Here is a 19790-nt window from a genome sequence, read left to right as displayed (position 1 = left end):
GGAGGAGCAAGAACCGTGAGCTGGCTCAGAGGACGGGCGGTGGCCCTCCCATTCCACCCAAACCATACACACCATGGGAGGAGAAGGTGCTTGCTATACTGCATCCAGAGAGTCTCACAGGAGTACCCGGGGAAGTGGAGGCTGGTAAGTACAAACAAATGACTACCACTACACTGCTATGTACTGTCTTGCACAACTACAAAGCTACACCACCTAGGAAAAATTCCATACATCTGCACCACACACTCACAAAAACTTTTCTCACAGATCCAACATCCGCTCACCCCCATACACCCCAAACATAGCTAGCAACATTACCATGAGGGCATGTGTACAGGCAGATAGCACTGCGAATCCCACCAGGCCCCCTTGTCCCACTGCATCAGCAAGATGGAGCCATCCCCCCACCCTACCCAAAAGCATGTGTCAGCCATTACATAACCCAAATCAAACTTACAGGTAGGTAGCCATCTTCCCTGGGAGGGTGTTTGTGGGTGAGAGGCCTGTACCACTACTCCCACCATGCCCCCTGTCCCACACCTCAGCAGGATGGAGCACTCCGCCACCCATAAGCAGTTGGAAGCCATTGCAGTACACCAAACAAACTTACAGGTAGGTAGCCATCTTCCCTGGGAGGGTGTTTGGGGGTGGGAGGCCTGCGCCACTACTCCCACAATGAATCCTGTCCCACACCTGGGCAGGATGGAGAACTCACTCACACCCAGAAGCATGTGGCATCCATTGCGTTGTTCACCTTCACCTAACAGGTAGGTAGCCATCTTCCCTGGGAGGGTGTTTGTAAGTGGGAGGCCTGTACCTCTACTCCCACCATGCCCCCTGTCCCACAGCCTAGCAAGATGGAGCCCTCCCCCACCCCACCCAGAAGCACGTGTCAGCCATTACATTACCCTCATCAAACTAACAGGTAGGTAGCCATCTTCCCTGGGAGGGTGTTTGTGGGTGGGAGGCCTGTACTACTACTCCCAACATGTCCCCTGTCCCACAGCCTAGCAAGATGGAGCCCTCCCCCACCCCACCCAGAAGCATGTGTCAGCCATTACATTACCCTCATCAAACTAACAGATAGGTAGCCATCTTCCCTGGGAGGGTGTTTGTGGGTGGGAGGCCTGTACCAATATTCGCACCATGCCCCCTGTCCAACACATCAGCAGGATAGAGCTCTCCCCCACCAGAAGCAGTTGGAAGCCATTGCAGTACACCAAGCAAACTTACAGGTAGGTAGCCATCTTCCCTGGGAGGGTGTTTGTGGGTGGGAGACCTGTACCACTACTCCCACCATGCCCCCTCTCCCACACCTCAGCAGGATGGAACACTCTCCCACCCAGAAGCAGTTGGAAGCCATAGCAGTACACCAAACAAAACTTACAGGTAGGTAGCCATCTTCCCTGGGAGGGTGTTTGGGGGTGGGAGGCATGAACAACAACTCACCACAGGACAACTCGTCCCCCAGACCATCATGATGGAGCCTACCCTCCCACCCAGATGCATGTGTCAGCCATTGTATCACCACAAACAAAGTAACAGGTAGGTAAACATATCATGCTTGCTAGTCACACCCCTGAGCAGGATGCAAGCCCCCAACACACACACACACACACACACACACACAGATGTGTCAAGTCAAAGCCAAATGGGAAAACAGAACAGGTAAGTAGCCAGTATGTGCACACAGCCAGTGTCCGCAAAAAACATGGTGACACATGACAACACCAGCCCCCTCATTGCACACACATACACACAGATCCTATTGCTACTCACAGTGTGCACACAACTAAGCCAATGAGACTGTCACAGCAACTAAAGTGTGACACACCAATGCACATGTAGGAGAAAGTCTGGGAACAATCATGCACATCATTGAATTCCATGTCTAAGTGACATGGGGCCAGAGCAGCAAGGACCAAATTTGAAACTAGATAGCATGGTTTGTGTTACGAATCCAGATATGCACATGATAAGACAAAGGTATGCAGGAGATGACAATGGCCTGTACATGGCCAGATGCAACGTCTGACAGGGCTGAGTGAGCAAAATAGAGTCCTCACAGATATTTCTCCATGTGCTAGTCCATAGATCGCAACATGTCCATGTACTCATAAATCATGCACGTAACACATGGTAGGTATTGACAACTCACACCATGGACAAGTAATGCATGTACCACAGCACCATGTCAGGAGGCACAGTAGTGCACACACAACAAAATGTGATAATCAGTCAATTGTGTGGTGTACAAACAGTGATTGACATACAGCTAACATAAAGCTTTCGGTGTGCACTGCAATGACCATCTCCCATCTGACCCACAGGTGACCAAGAACTCACTGCAGAGGACAACACCAGCAACCTGCACAGCCAGTCCCCCCCGGTACATGGACTCTAAGATGTTGACTCCCGGGATTCTCTGGACGATGAGCTTGAAGATGGCCCATCTAGTGTGCCAGTGAGCAACAGGTCCCAGGACCCCATCGTCCCCCCACCACATCTGCTGCACCAACAACGTCACTGCAGAGCACTGCTGCTACGGCCTGTGCGTCCACTGCCACTGCCACCACCACCACCACCACCACCAGTGCTGCCTGCAATACCCTCCCTGTCCCAGAGGATGATCACACCACACCATCGACTGAGGAGAGCAAGGAGAGGATGCGGGTGCCTACTGTGGTGAGGCAACAGGTCCGTGGCAGCAGGGAAGGTGGAAGGGGCAGGGTCACCCACAGAAAACAAGAGGCTGGGACCAAATCCCAGGACCACATCACCAGAGTCCTTGGGGCATATGAACGGACCTAGAAATGAACGGGCCGGTTGGACGAACTGTCCTGCGAGCTCATCCTGCTGATGAGGTCCATCAACACCCACATGGGACAAATTGTGGACCTCTTGGGCCAGCAAGTGGCGGTACTGAGGGACAGGCCTGCACCACAACCAACACCTCCACCCCCCTCTGGTGGTCTGCAGGATGACAATTCACCATCCTCCTCGGTGGCCACAGAGAGGGGTGAGACCTCAGACCCCACTGGCCCTACAGCAGGGCCCCCCATGGCTAGCAACGAAGGGGCCGTTCGAAGAAAACCCTGGGAGTAACAGGAGACAAGGCACCTGCCAAACGCCAGTCATGGAGCCAGCCATGATGGCAACCCTCTTCACCACTGCATTGACTTCATTGACTGTCTTTCCCCACACTGCCTTGTGAATGGCATCTGTCTGTTGGACTGGGTCACCACATCAATGTTGTGACTACTCGACTATCTCATTTACCACAGCTGTCAACTCACTGCTCCACTAATCACCTCAATGTAAATGTTCACCCCCTCACATGTCACCATTGTAAATAAAAAATCCTTAAACACAAGTTGTTGTGTCTGCTTCGTCTTTATTCCAGGATGTACAGTCTTCACCATGTGTACAAAGTACCAGGAGACTGGAGTGTATGTAGGCAAGGAGAGGTTGAAGGCACCTAGGAAAACACAACAGAACAACATTCACTAGTCTGGGTGTATAATCACAGACATCACATAACATTTCACAAGAGAATCCCACATGCACACATCACAATGTGCAACAAGTGTCAACATACACATCCGTTAGATGTTCCTAAATGAACTGTCCCTGAAACATTGTCAGCCACCACTGAGTCTGCAACCGGCTGCTGTCACAAATCTCACATACACCTTCACAACAACTGCAACATCATCAGACAATGGGTATGTTGTACATTGTCACCCACCTTCAAGTGAAGTAGCGGGTGATGAGCTGTTGACGCAGGCCTTGGGTCCTCATCATCATCCAGAATCAGGGGAATCTCCTTGCGAATGGCTAGGTTGTGGAGCATGCAGCATGCCACTACAATCTGACACACCTTCCTGGGCGAGTACATTAGTGCACCTCCGGTCTTGTCCAGGCAGCGGAAACATGACTTCAGCAGACCAAAAGTACGCTCCACCACACAACGTGTTCTCCCATGAGCATCATTGTAGCGGACTTCAGCCAGGGTCCTGGGATTCCACAATGGGCTCAGCAACCAGGGACAGTTGGGATATGCAGAGTCACCTAGGTGTGACAAACACAAATAGACATTGTAATATCACGGAGGCAGAGGGCAGCAGGTCACACACCCAGCACGCCATTTGACTAGGCATACTCACCCATGATCCATGCATGCTCGGGAAGCAGATTAGCCATCAGCTGGGGTACAATGCTATTCTGCAGGATGTAGGAGTCATGGGCTGAGCCTGGGAATTTGGTACACACGAGGGAGATGATTATATCTGCCAGGCACACCACTTGCACATTTATGGAGTGGTAATGTTTACGATTCCTGTAGATGTGCTCACGTGTCTGCGGTGGCATAAGCCCAACACGGATGCAATCAATGGCGCTAACAACATGGGGGATGTGTCCGAAGGGATAGAAATCTCACTTCACAGCTGCCAATTCAGGACCCCTGGGGAAATGGATATATCTGTCCTTGTAGTTCATCATGGCGGACAGTACATCCCGCAGCACCATGCTGAACATCGGTTGTGACATCCCACCTGCGCTGGCCACTGTCTGCTGGAACGATCCAGTGGCAAAAAATGCAGGGCCGCCATCACCTTATACGTTGGAGTGAAAGCTGTTGGATATGTTCGGCAAGGCTGCAGATGGGGCTCCAATATATCACAATGGGTCTTTAGGGTGGCTCTATCCAGACGGCATTTCCGGATGATCGCCTCATCCTCCATGTATTCCAGCACTGTCAAGTGACGCAGCAGATTTGGTCTACTCCTAGTTGAGATGAAAATTGGACACATGTCAATGCAACACATCATGAGATGGGCACAGCATCTCACGTTCTGGATGACACAACGCCAACAATGACTGTCATCAAAATTGAGTTACAGACCAGCCTACATGTAGGGACACCTTCAGCTACACAAATGGCACACTTGTAAACGTACACAAGGCAAGTCCCTTACACACCACCTCAGTCAATGTAAATGCACATAGTGATATGACCACAATTACCATGGGCACGCCTGGGAGTATAGCATCCAGCATATGTGTATCAAATGAACCCCACTGTCTCATACCTAGCTGCTGTATCTGACACACCTTCATGCATCATTTGAACCTGGCACACATCAACAACACAATGACCACAGTCTGAGCAGAAATGACGATTGTGTGCATGATCAGACATGAGAGGACATGCAAACTAAAACATCATTAATTGAGACAAACATTGCTGTGATTGTCACAGCACCTCAACACATTGGCATGTGTACACATTGTAGAGTCCATAACAACACTGTCCTGTGTACAGGACAATCAATATCACAAGTGACATGTGGGGAGTAAATGCCAATCTACGAAATCACATAAACAAACATGGAATGTGTAGTCACAAGTGGAGTAAATGGAGCATTGGCATTGTGTGCACAATGATGTGCCATTTATCATGTGGACACTGTGCACTGTTGATGTTTGCCAGATAGCCATTGCCATTGTATGGCACCCAAATCGCGGTAGCTACCACTTGTCCCCAGCGGTGTGTCACCAGCAATCCACAATACACAAGTGCTGTAGTGATAGGCATGGAGACATGCCCAAATGGCGGTTGGCATGCTCCGCCACCCAAATTGCAGTGCCTCATGTGAATGTATGGCACACAAATCGCGGTAGCTATCGCCTGTCCCCAGCGGTGGGTCACCACCATGGAGCATGCCCTTACAGCCAATGTGAACCTTGATTGCGGTGGCATGATGCAATTTTGAAAATCACGGTAGGCAAGCTCCGCCACTGCGGAGGTGGTCATTGGATGCTATTGAAAGATGCACCATCGTGGCAGCGCACGCCGGGCCCCAGCGGTGTGTCACCGTCATGGAGCATGCCCTTACAGCCAATGTGAACCTTCATTGCGGTGGCATGATGCAATTTTGAAAATCGCGGTAGGCGTGCTCCGCCACCGCAGAGCCGGTCATTGGATGCTATTGAAAGATGCACCATCGCGGTAGCGCACGCCGGGCCCCAGCGGTGTGTCACCGCCATGGAGCATGCCCTTACAGCCAATGGAAACCTTGATTGCGGTGGCATGATGCAATTTTGAAAATCGCTGTGGGCGGAGGCAGTTTTGGATGCATTTGAAAGTGGCAGACCTGGACCACCAATTGCTGCAGCTTGGCACCATTGAAACGACCCCAGGGGGCTATATATGTGTGGGAGGGAGCCTCACATTTCCACTGCTCCCAGAACCTGCTGCCAGAGACCCCTCACCTGCTGCTGCCTCCAGGGACTGCTGCCAGTGACCTCCCACCTGCTGCTGCCTCTAGGGACTGCTGCCATTTACCCCTCACCTGCTGCTGCCTCCAGGGACTGCTGCCTGAGACCCCTCACCTGCTGCTGCTTCCAGGGACTGCTGCCTGAGATCACTCACCTGCTGCTGCCTCCAGGGACTGCTGCCAGAGACCCCGCACCTGCTGGTGCCTCCAGGCACTGCTGCCAGTGACCACGCACCTGCTGCTGCCTCCAGGGTCTGCTGCCAGAGACCACTCACCACCCAATTGTCTCATGTCCACAGTGATGGCAAGGACAGAGAAGATCCGTGCCATTCCCTTCATGAATGAGGAGCTGGAGGTCCTGGTGGACGAGGTGCTCACACAGTACCCAAGGCTATATGGTGCCCCAAATGTTGTGGTAAGTCCTCATCGGGTGGGGAGGGTAGGGGTGGCACACATGTAGTTGGACTGATGCAGTATGTGGCTGAGAGTGTGAGGTTGTGTCATGCACTGCCTAACATGCTGTCTCCAGGGGGAAGGTGTGTGTACTCAATGCCACAGGTTTCCCTGCCTGCGCATGTATCTTTGAGTGACCTGTGTTGTGTTGTCAGCCATACAGTGACACAGAAAGTTGTTCATGCAGGAGTCAGGCCAGTGATTGCTTGGCTGAATGGCTGTGTGTGCCCCTGTTGTCCATCTCAGTGTGATCCCAGCTGACCTACACACTCCTCGCCGATAAAGGCTAGGACACATCACTTCACTTACAGAGTATTACATCAGTCTTTTCTCATTGCACTCCAGCTATGAACCATCTCAGCACTGTAGTTTGCACACGACCGGCCTTGTGATGAAGATTTTTGATTTGTGAGATCATGTTCCTTAATGTTGCATCCATGACACAGTTATCTATTCACAGGGCAGACATATTGAGGGCTGCGCAGTCTTGGACACAGTGAGTCTACCCTCAAACACAGGTTGATATGTGATGTATGTGTTGCTCAACCTAGAAATGGACTGGAGATGTGGGCAGGCTACATAGGGGTTTCAGTGCTGACATCCTGCATGTGTGTGAGATGTGCAGGGACTGTGTTCCCCATCACACCAGCATGCATTTAAATCAGCTTTTCCCATGCAGATGTACCATGTGAGATGTATTCTTGTCTCTGTTAGACATATCTTTGGATTTGTGATGAGTTTGTATCTTGCTGCTGTACTGAGAGATGTAGGTACATAACACTGTGTCACTGATCATTTCCCCCTCTTGTCTCCCATGCCTGCAGCTCAAGGTACACCAGCGTAAGGCCGTGTGGAGGGCCATTGCAGCCAAGGTGCGAGCTCTGGGTGTCTCAAACTGACGGCGCACCCACTGCCACAAGAGGTGGGACGACTTCAGCCGGCTGGCCAAGAACGTGGCAGAGATGACCTTGGGGCTGCTTCCTCACACTGGGCATTTGGCACGGTGCAGCATGACACCACTAATGGGCCGCATCTTGGCAGTGACACAGCCTGAGCTGGATGCACGTTTGAAGGAGCATCAGCAGCAAGCCAGGGGTGAGCATTCGGGGAAGGGTGACTTTGGGTGGGAGTGGCTGCATGTGTACAGAGCCTGTGCCAGCGCTGGCCTATGTGATGTTGGTAGTGTGATGCAGTGGCATGTAAGTGGCTGCTAGGCTGGGTGCAGGTGTTACGCATTTGCACTTCCTGTACTTACAAAGGTAATGTGAATGCTGTGCATTGCCATTGCATTCTGTGTCGTGGTCTTCAGGTATCGTCTGCATTGGGGTAGTCTGGGGAATCCCATGGGAGGGAACGGCAGTGTGCCCGATCTGAGTGTGCCTTCATCAATGTGTCCATTGCATGCACTCAGCGTTGGAAGGCCTAGACATCTGACAACAATGTGCACCAGTCTTTGGGCCCCAAAGTACAACATGGTGGGTGGCATGGGCTCATGGCCATTGTGGAATGTCATGTTGTAGTCTGTGTCTGTGTTGTCCACTCCTGTTCCATCAAGATCTGTCAGTGGCAACAAGTAGTGTGCCCCCATCATGTCCCTAGGTGTGCTCAGAGCTAGTTGTGTGTCTGGTTGAACGGAGCCACTAGCAGGGTGTTGTGCTGTGTGGTCATCACATGGCTCACTTATGCCTGAATTTCCAGTTTTCACGCACTGTTTGAGTTAATATAGTGAGTTAGCACAATTTGATTGCACAGGGTGGTGTGCAAGATGTAGATTTAGTCATCTTTTGTTATGCATTGCTTGCATATGTTTGTTCTGTTGCTGCCACTGAAATGACCCTACATCTCTCTCTCTCATGCAGCATCTCCTGTGGTCACGGAGGGACAGGAAACGGACACCAGTGGTGGTGAAACAAACACAACAGCTGCACAGGAGCCCAGTGACACAGATGTCACCAGCGCCTCAGAGGGGAACAGGAGTCTGCTGGAGGAATCCCAGCCTGAGACGCAAAGTACCACATCATCTGATGGCAGCGGGGATGCATCCATGTTGGCGGGCACAGGGAATAGGGACTCTGCATCATCTTCCACCACACAGCGGCCAGTGTCCACCCTCCCAGCCACTTCCTCTGGTGCTCTCCTCAATGCCTTCATTGACCACGACAAAAAATTGGCACAGGTGGTTGCTTTCATGGAGGGCATACATTCAGACGTGGGTGGGCTGCACCAGACTGTCCAGGTTTTGTCCTCCACATTGACGTCAGCCCTTAAACAGGCACATACTCACAGTCCAGCTCCGGCCCATTTGTCCACCCTGTAGAAGAGTAGGATCTGCTTCACATGGTTACCCACACTTTTTGCTGGTGTTTCACTGTCTTTTGACTTTAATCTGGCTGGGACCGTGCTATTCAGGGCCCCAGCCTAGCTGCTTCCTCTCTAAATTGATTGCATGTACTTTAGGTACACTCCAGATTGGATTCTGGAGTACCCTTGTGAGTCCCTAGTATATGGTATACTATGTACCCAGGGCATAGGTACCCCAGAGGCCTACCAGGGGCTGAAGCATGTATTGTGCCACCCCTGGAAAGCCCTCCAAAATGACACCACAGGTCTGCTACTGCAGCCTGGGTAAGGTGGTGCATGCACCCCTTACTGAGGTATAGGTTCACTATACCTCACCTAACACTGCACATAGAAACCTATCAGTCACCCCTGTGGCAGGCCTTATCAATCCTGAAGGCAGGGTGTTGGTTATATGTGAGAGGGTGCCCAGGCATGAGCTGAGCCCCCTTGCAGTCTTCAAAATCTCTTATCCGGGGTTGTCAGTGGCGCAGCCTGACCATATACTCTTAAGTGCATTATATCTAAAACGGTTAATGTTAACACTGTACTGGCTGCACCAAAACATGTTGTTTTTGGTGTCAAACACCTTGGAATCATACCCTCGCATCAATTACTGATGTGAGAATATGATCCCACACTTCTAGAGGGAGAGACATGGCAGAACTGGTATATCCAGTAGAAACATAGCCCTGGCATCACAAAATGGATGCTGCAGCCCTAGACACAGGTCTGGCCTCCTGCTGCTGACCGAAACTCCGGCAGGGGAGGCCTGTACAATCGGTTTCCTGTCACAGGGAGGTGTAACAACCTCCCAGACAGGCTTATGTGTATTGGGGCTGGGTAGGAGTACTCTCAGAGTGCTTTGAAGTACTGCACTGGGGGCACATTTGGTGTCCCTGTGCATAATCCAGCTCAAACCGGTTCAGGGGATTCCAGCCCCTGCTCTGGCGTGAAACTGGACAAAGGAAATGGGTGTAGCACCCCTCTTTCCAAACCATCCCATAGGTGGGTCCCCAGAGCTAGTCCAACCCCTTCCTTAGGTATAAGTAAGGAACCTCTGTAACCAAAACTTTAGATATCCCTGGACGAAACTCTGAAGCTGAAACCTGGAACTTCAATGCTCTACTAAAGACTAGAGGACTGAAGAAATCTCCCTTGGGGTCAAGGAGTGACTCCCCTGCTTGGCAGGCACCAATGAAGCATTTTGCCAGTCTGCATCTCCGAAGCTCTCACCGGACTCTGAAGTAATTGCAGCCCAGGAAGAGGATCTCCAGACATTTGGAGGCCAACCCGAGTCCCCAGCAAAGCTGAGACCCGCAGCCCGCGTGAGGAACTGGAACTCCTGGTCACCGTGCACTTTTGCAAGTGCATTGACTTCTCGACGTCTCTTGAAGTCGTGCTTGGGTCTACTTGTAGCCCCCACTTCGAGCAGAGAATCTACTGAAGATTGTTGGCCTAGTCACCCCGAGTGACACGTGGGCTGCCATTTTGTGTTTCCTCTCGAGGCTCAAATGCGATCCCTGGTCTGTGGACTGGTGGGTCCCTGAGAAGGCAACTTTGATTTTCCTTGGGCTTCCCTGGTTGATCCAGATGTGCCCTGGCTCCCTACCAAGTGGTGAGTCCCTCGGACCTTGCTGGTCTGCACCGAAGCATCTTTCTCCTTTCTGCCTGGGTTGCTCTTGCCAAGGCTTGTTGTGTCCAATCCGGGCACCAATGCTGCAGCACTTGACATCCTTCGTGGAACAGCTCGAATCCAGCTCCTGGTTGTCCTCGACACCTCCTGGTCCTCGTGGCTGAAGAGTCAAGCTTCACCTTCTTCACCTGAAATCACCCGAAATCGGTGGGCATCCACCTATTGTCCTCCTGGTCACTGGCTAGTGACCCAGACTCTGTCCCCTCTGCTTTCAGGTTCTTCTCGACTTTGATCCAGGCTTGGATCTCTTCGGACACTTCGCATCTTCCCGGCAGAAGCACTTCTTTGCCAGTTCCCATTGAAATCGACGACGCGACCCGACACCATTTGACACCTATGCACCCGTCTTCCCTGGGTGAGGTAACTCGAATACTCCGGTGCTCCCGTGGGTGTTGACCCTAGAACTTCCTAAGTCCCAAAGTGTTTGGTCCTGACTCATTTCTAGGTGTCCCTAATCTTTAAAAATCTAACTGTGACTTTTCCCATAGAAGCTAACGGGAGTTCGCAGCTGTGTTCTCACACTGTACACGGCCCCAGTTGGTCCCCTGTGTCACTACCTTGGGTGGTTCCTTGGGGTTCCAGCGATTCTACAGGCTCTAGGCCTTATACCACTATTTTAGTCTATGTTTTGGCTCGCCCATGGGGCCTGATGTGTTTTTGTGCTATGTTACTGTACTATTTGAAGTGTAATTTATGTGTTTTGACCTCTAGCCTCATCAAGAGACTAGGAGGGTGTGTTTAGAAATAAATACATATATTTTATATATATACCTGGTGGAGTTGTCTTTCATTTAGCCATCCAAGAGATTATAGACTGGTAAAACAAGCTGCTTTACATTCCTTCAAGACTAAGCCTGAAGGCTGCTCTCCATAGCTACCACTAGGATAGCTTTCAATAAAGGTTGTCTTTAACCTATCATCAATAAGGGGTTGTTTGGACAGGTACAGAATGCCCACTATAATTAGTGGACAGCAAATACCAGGCCAACTTCTCACCCCCCCCTGGCATTGGCCATGTCTGACGATAGTGACCACGGTCCACATACATCAAAGTCACGATACAGCACACAAAGTACACAGCAGCAGCAACCCAAGCGGTCCCGGGCGCAGACACCATCCCCACAGAAGACCAAAGCCACCCCAGAGCAAAGCCCGTCAGGCGACACCAGGGGACAAAATGCAAAGAGGCAGACCTCAGGCTCACATGCCTCAGAGGCATCCCCATCCAAGGACTCTCCTGTCCCTAAAGCATCTCGCAACGAGAAGCATACAGTTTCTGTGCCCACCGAGAAGGTGGTGCATGCCAAGGGTACACCTTGGAAGGGCTCCAAGGCAGATTCACCCACCACCTCGACTCCCATTCCAAGCCCAGTGAAGCAGGGTAAGGAGGACACTGTAGGGGTAACACCTAGTAAACAGGGGAAGGAGGGGCAACGGAGAAGCCAGGCAAAGCGTTCCGCTGGATCTAGCACATCACCAGAGAGATTGCCAGCGTCTGCACCTGATGCAGCTTTGGTGGTGAATGTGCCTGTTCTGTCCACACCACTTCCCATTGATCCAAAGTAATTCAAGCCAGTTAGGATCCTCAAGAAGTGGAAGGCCCCCCTCCGCAATCTCCCAGCCACACCTTGTCTCCAGTCTGCATGACTCCGCCTCCACGTGCCACTACACCACCTGGTCCTAACAGCCCTCCGCTTGCCAAGCCACTGATAGCTCTACCTCAGCTGGTCCGCTTTCTCCCTGGTCAAGTGCCCCGACAGTCCCCGAGACACAGCCAGCTCCCAGTCTGCCTGACAGCCAAGTCTGAGTGGTAGTCACCCTCACGCACCTGTCTCTCACACAGGTGGGCCTGTACTGCACATTGTTACCCCCTGACTGTGTTGTTGACCATGGAAAGGTACAGTCGCACACATTCCCTGTGCAGCTTCTCCTGGACATACTCTGCACTTCGTTTTTGCCACTGGCCTTGTTGCTCTTTGCTGTGTTCAAGTATTCCCTGTACAGCTTCTCATGGACATACTCTGCACTTTGCCCTGCCCACTGGCCTTGTCATTCACTGCAGTTTAGCCCTTGCCTGTGCAGCTTCTCATGGACATACTCTGCACTTTGCCCTGGCCACTGGACTTGCTGTTTAGCCCTTGCCTGTGCAGCTTCTCATGGACATACTCTGCACTTTGCCCTGCACACTGGCCTTGTCGTTCACTGCTGCGTGCCCCTTGCCTGTGCATCTTCTCATGGACATACTGTGGAAATATGGATTTTTATGATCAGTTATGTCCCCTATCTTGGACCCCAATGGTTTCATGTATGAATCACAAGTACATGTATGTTCCCTCCAGTTCCAGTTATGAAGACGCAAACACATGTGCGTCCACCGTCAACATGTCCTCTTTCAGATCAGCCATGAATGGGCCGGATATTCCATTCCTAAGTACGAAAGGCCACCGGCTTTATATGGTTCACTTATGCCTTTTTACAGTCCAGACAAGTAGGCCCTGATTCTGTCATCAAGCTTTTCTTTCTTTCTTCCTCTGAAGCTCCAGTCTGAGCCTGCATCTGTGACCATGAACTTTGTCTCATTCCCTGCGCGGCTCACGATGCCTGACATCAGCCTGTTGCCTGCCAAGAAACTGTATTTCACCTTCGAAATTATCTGCTCCGCTCCCTGCCCAATGCATTCCTGTCTAGTAGTTTAAGTAAACATTCTTCCAGCTACCGAGCAAAGGCCCGGCTTCTCTGTCTTTATGCAAGTAATTCATAGCCTTGTTACTATGGAAGATTCCTGCCCTCGCATCTAGTGTAGACACTTAGACGCTTGTACACGCACTAACAGTCAGTATAGTCAGTATAGAATAAGATTCTACTCCAAGAAGGCCTCTCTTTTGGATAACATAGTTCTTTAAACATAGGATGTTAGATATGATTTGGGGATTAGGTTGACTTGACCCTCCAGACATCTGTCGCCACATGTAGAGTTAAATGTCAAATCCCCTTCACCCCCTAGTCGCACGTCAATCATACGTCATGCTGCTGCGCGCGCATTTCTGCCAAGCATTTCTGCTGACATTGCGAAATTCTTTCATGGAACCACCCTATTATGACATCACATCTGATGACGTTCTTTAGCCACACCCAGTTACACCTACTTTTGCTACGTATGTGTGTCTTATCTACACTATCAATTGTTACGCCTCTTGCGTTTGCTTCACTGTAATGCCTATTGTATAAAAGTGATTAATTATCAATAATGTATGTACTTCACTTCCTGAACCTTCGTGGTGATGGAACTTGGAGGCCACGATTCGAATCGTTCATTGGAATAAAGCCCATTCCGAACCTCTAATACCACGGATTCTGCCTCTTATTTATTGAGCTATCTTTATTATGTTCTGTATCAAATTAAGTCCCGGTAATTAAATTATTTACCACATGAATGGCGCCCGAATAGGGACACTTTCTCATCTCACGCGCCGGCGGTGCGTTGCAGGCCCGGTCTCCTGCCACAGCTGGACGGACAACAACGCGTACCAGCAGGATTTCCTGTATCTCCCTCCGGTTAAGCGGGGGCGACTGAGGCTGTGATCAACACCCAGACGAGGCGGTGAGAAGTGCGAAGTATCCCGACCAGAGCCTAGCTGAGAGAACAAGATCCGAGGTATACAGAGGCCCACCAGGTTTCCGAAGCTCAGAAGTGTCCGAAGTTGTCGAGTCGAGTCCAGTCCGGTCCAGTTCAGTTCAGTTCCGTTCCGAGGCCTTCCGTTCCGAGCTACCCGGTGAGTACCATTACTGGGGAGGCGTTCTGGCGTGCACATAAGTTGTGCCGGTCCAGACGGGTTTGGGTACACAAATCCGGTCTACACTGTTTTAGCAGTGTATCTGTACTGTTTAGCAGTATATCTAGTATATCAAGTATATAAATTCAGAATAATCCAGATAATGCCGAGTATTATGTTTAGTGATTAAGTTTTCCTTAGATCGTCATCATCATTGTTTGCTCATTTAAATGTTAAATGTTAAATGTGTTAATACGTTCTGCATATTGTGGTATGAATGACTGTTCATTATCGTGTTTATTGTATTAAGTTTGTTCAAAATCAAGTATCAGATCAGTTCTCAATATGCCGCTCTTTTCGAAATTAAGACAGATCACAACTAGAAAAGGGGTACTCGAAGAAGCTGTTCCTATTCCTCCTAGGGACACTCCAGGGTACTTCATGTATCATAAACATGGCTTAGACGCTATATTATTTCTTGATTTATGGGTAGACTACACCAAGGAATTACCAGAAAGTCAGAGATGGCCCGCAGCTGGGACCTGGGATGCAGATTGCATCGTGAAAGTAGAGGAAGAGTTATGGAAAAGGAAAGCCAGACAGTCACAGAAAGACGCCGTTGAGTTATGGCGTAAAGAATCGTATAGACGTACAGAAAAAGCACGTAGACAGGAAGAGAAGAGTAAAGAGAATTCAAATAAAGTCCGAGAAAATCTATTAATTGAAGAAGGTACACGAGTGAAATCAGAACAAGTAGACAGACAAAGAAATGCCCTTATGAAGGGTATGTATCCCCTTCTGGCCGAGGGATTACCTAAGGCTACTCCGGGGATACCAAAAGACTTGCCACCCCCATTATTTCCAATAAAAGTACATCCCAAGGGGCATCCTAGAACCGCAGAAGATGTTTTTCTTTCCTCATATTTAGATGACGCAGCTCCCGAGTATGCTAACCCCGCCCCACATAGACCGTCGGCCGGGGAGGTTCAACGCCAAGATCCTGTATCTGTATCTCTACAACAACAAATCCTGACACAAGTTCCGGCAAGCACACCTGTTTCCACGTCTGTTCCTACAGCTGCTTCTACAGCTGTGCCCACACCTATAGTTGCTGTATCGCGTTCAACGAATCCTTTCACGCCCGATACCCCAGACGGGGCTACCGGAGGTGCTACCAATATTTTTTCTACGCCACCCAGAATAAATAAACTTACTTTTCAAGAGTCAGCACATCCACGTACCCCCAAACTCATAAATGCCCGCACGCTTAAGGAACTTCTTGTTGATTGTAGATATGACCCTGTGCCCGGCAAAGAGGACGAAATGATCATGGCATCATTACGTATCAGACGAGCCGCGGTGTATTTAGGGAAGTTACCAGGAATGACTATGCATCTAGATAATATATATCATTTTGTCCAAACAGGGCGAGATTCTGAATGTATTAACAGAGCTATGGAATACCAGAAAGTGGAAATACAGGGGGAACTGTTACGTTTCCTCATAAATTGTGTGATCAGAAATCAAGACCGACCGGGGGTAGACCCGGAAGCAATGCAAATTCTTACCAGATGGAGCCAGAATATATCAGAAGGGAGACATGATAAGCAAAACTGTATAATAGCCATGTGCCGAAAGATCCGTAAAGAAATAGAACGCCTACACGAAGAGAGATTAGCGGTAGACCAGTTCGAACAAAGCGAGGAGGAAGGATCAGGACTGTCCACAGGACAGTCAGAAACCATAGCCTATGTAGGTAGAGGAAGATCTTGTAATAGTACTAGATGTTTTACTGACCCGATACGTCCGATATGTCCAGATAATAACAGGAATTTCCAAACACCTATAATAAATAGAAGGTCCCCCGAGCATTCGTTCCAAGCCGCTGACAAATTACTGCGAGAACGAAGGGGTTATCATTTACTCGATTCTATGGATGAACAAGAATTAGCCAGGTCAGCCGTTCATTGGGTTGACAGTCCCGGAAAATATGGAGATGATACAGTAGCACACACATTTTTGAACCTCACCCCAGACGAACAGCGTTTAGCTGGGATTTATACGATTCAACAACTTCTTATACTATATAAAAGCCAACATTCAGATCCTGGTCCCTTACCTGATATATTGACTGAATTACTCACGAATAGATGGAGAGGTTCAGGTACTAAGCTAATTAAAGAAATACTAGAATCAAGAAAGCAGTACATTCTTTTTGTATGTCCAGAACATGTCTCACTGCCCATCAAGGAAAGACCGATGTATTACATGGATAGACAGAATCCCTTACGAGAAGTACACCCAATAAAGGGCGAGGACAATCAGTTTAAACGTGTATTTGTATATACGCCCATATCAAAAATAGAATTGTTAGAAATGAAGAAAGTGGTACCCAGTCATGACAAAGACCCAGCGGGTTTCCACCGAGAAATTAAAGACATGTTACTCATGGGAGAGTATACCTATCCCGACATTATGACAATATTAAAGGTATTGATGCCTGCTGGCATTTATGAAAAACTCAAGGAGAAAGAGTGGGAGGTGGGAGACCAAAAGATAGACTGGACAGCATTAGAAAATGAAGAAAAGGCCCGAGGTCCAGGTTCGGGACTTGGGGACAAAACTAAAGCACTACCAGGTTTACTAGTACAGGTACTGCCACGTTTATTAACTACGAAAAAGGAAGACTGGGGTGCAATCTCAGCCTGTAAACAAAAGCAAGATGAAGACACTAGTGATTTCTATGCCCGATTTGAAAAATGTTTTGGTATAAATAGTGGCATAAAAGCAAGTAGCGAATCATACCCACATCTGTTTGTGACAAAATTAGTTGAAAATTCCTTACCCCAAGTGAAGAATAGAGTATTAAAATTCGAGAGTACCTGGCAAGGTAATACCCCATCACAAATGTTACAAATGTTACAGTACCATTACAATAGAATTAGAGAGGAACAAGAACATGAACAAAGACGCATGAAAGACACGAAAATGAAAATGTTAGTCTCCCAGACAGTTCCAGCTGAAGGACATAAAAAGGGTACGACACATTCCGGTGATTCAGCAGGACCTGTAAAAGGGACATGCAACTATTGTAAACAGCCAGGACATTACATACACGATTGCCCAGTCCTGAAGCGTAATATCGCCACAGGTAAAACACAGGAAAGACCACGGCCACCTAGACAGGATCAGAATGAACAAGGAGCCCCGCAGCATGCACAGTCCATGCCAGCTCCACAACAGTCTATACAGTTTGTGCCAGCTGCACCAGCGCTGCCGGTTGCTGCCACGCAAACCACGACACGACAGCTGTACCAGACCGCACAGTATGACTATCCTGATTATCAACGATATGCATGAACCAGCCTAGAGAGGGAAGTTGACTTACCCCTTATCGAGGTCCCTGTAGACCAAGAAGGACCTTATGTACATAGTGAATTATTAGGCCAAGATAGAAAATTTTTACTTGATACAGGGGCAAGTCGAACAACTATAAAACGTAGTGAAGTTCCAGGGGCACCCCTCTCAGGCTCACAGAATATTTCCCTTGGTTTTTCAGGAAAACCTATTGTTAATGAAGTATCACAGCCTCTTCCACTTACGATAGGACCTTTGACCCGAACTACAGATTTATTGCTTACTAAATCATGTCCAGAAAACTTGTTAGGTATAAAAACTTTGAAAGCTCTAGGAGCTATAATATGTTGTTCTCCGGAAGGAGTAAGATTGTTTTTACGTGATTTCAAAGGTCACTATGTGTCTCGAGACATGGATCCCCGACTACAGACTTTACCCACACATTTATGGGCACAAGGCCCTACAGATGTTGGTTGCATGAACATTACACCATATCGAGTCACACTAAAGGCAGGAGTGGTACTACCACGAATGCGACAATACAAGTTACCACCAGATGCTGTAGTGGCTTTACTACAAATCATTGACGAGCTCATTGCCCAAGGAGTGGTTGTAGAAACAGACTCCAATGTATTTAATTCACCGATAATTCCGATTCTTAAACGAACAGATCCGAAGGCCCCGCCAGTATATCGATTGGTTATTGATCTACGCGAATTGAACAAATGCATTGTGCCACAATTCCCTGTGGTCCCAGATATCTCGTCATTACTGACAGCTATTGATTCCGAAGCAACATTCTTTACTGTAATTGATCTCAAGAATGCCTTTTTCAGCGTCCCTATAGATCCGGAAAGCCAATACTTGTTCGGATTTAGTTTAAATGGACGTAGCTTTAAATTCTCACGCGCACCTCAAGGATTTACAGAAAGCCCCAGCATCTATAGCCAAGCACTGAAACGAGAACTCGACAGTATCCACATGCCAGTAAACACTGCCCTGCTTCAATATGTCGATGATCTGCTGATCACCGCTAGAAGCGAACATGAATGTGAGAAAGCATCACTGACAGTTTTACAATTTCTAGCCGAAAAGGGGCACAAGGTGTCCCCTTCTAAGCTGCAATTCTGTGTCCAGCGAGTTGTTTATCTTGGACACTCGCTGTCCAAGGAGGGAAGGCAGCTTACACCCGACCGCATTCAGTTAATAGCTAACATGCCAATACCCAAGACACAAAAGGAGGTGCGGGCTTTTATAGGCCTCACTTCATATTGTAGGCAGTGGATCCCTCAGTATGCATTTCTAGCAAAACCACTCATTCAATTAACAACACAGGAGGCAGCCACATCGACTGTCCTCCCTTGGACTCAGGAACACACACTAGCTTTTGAAAGCTTAAAGAAAGTGTTGTAATCTGTACAGGATGACACTTGTAGGCATGATGTAGGTTTCAAAGCCTTCTTTATTAGTTCCAGTTCCAGATCACTTCAGACAAGGTTCAACCACGTACCAGGTTCATCATTAGCCTATCTTAGGCCCTTGTTACAGCCTCTATGTGAGCCCATGTAACAGCCCATATCACGGCCCCACCAGGAGCAGCCTGCCTAGCTGCTCAGCCCATCTCCAACTGTCATCACTCACCCACACAGGCACCCAGGCATTCCATTCATCACAGTCACACCAACATTCCGTTACCATCTCTCACTCTGGCTGAGCAGCTAGGAAGACCTAGGCTAATTACAATGAAGTAAAACTCAGGATATAACATTATCCCTTTCCTTTTAAAATGAAAACAAAGTTTACATTACTACAGCAAAGAACTATACACAAAATAAACCGTAATGTCCATAACTCAAGGATGCAACCAAAAGTAAAACATCACTAAAGCAAGAA

This window comes from Triturus cristatus, chromosome 7, assembly GCF_964204655.1.
Source record: "Triturus cristatus chromosome 7, aTriCri1.1, whole genome shotgun sequence".
NCBI classification, from domain to species: Eukaryota; Metazoa; Chordata; class Amphibia; order Caudata; family Salamandridae; genus Triturus; species Triturus cristatus.
This window is presented reverse-complemented; position numbering follows the sequence as displayed.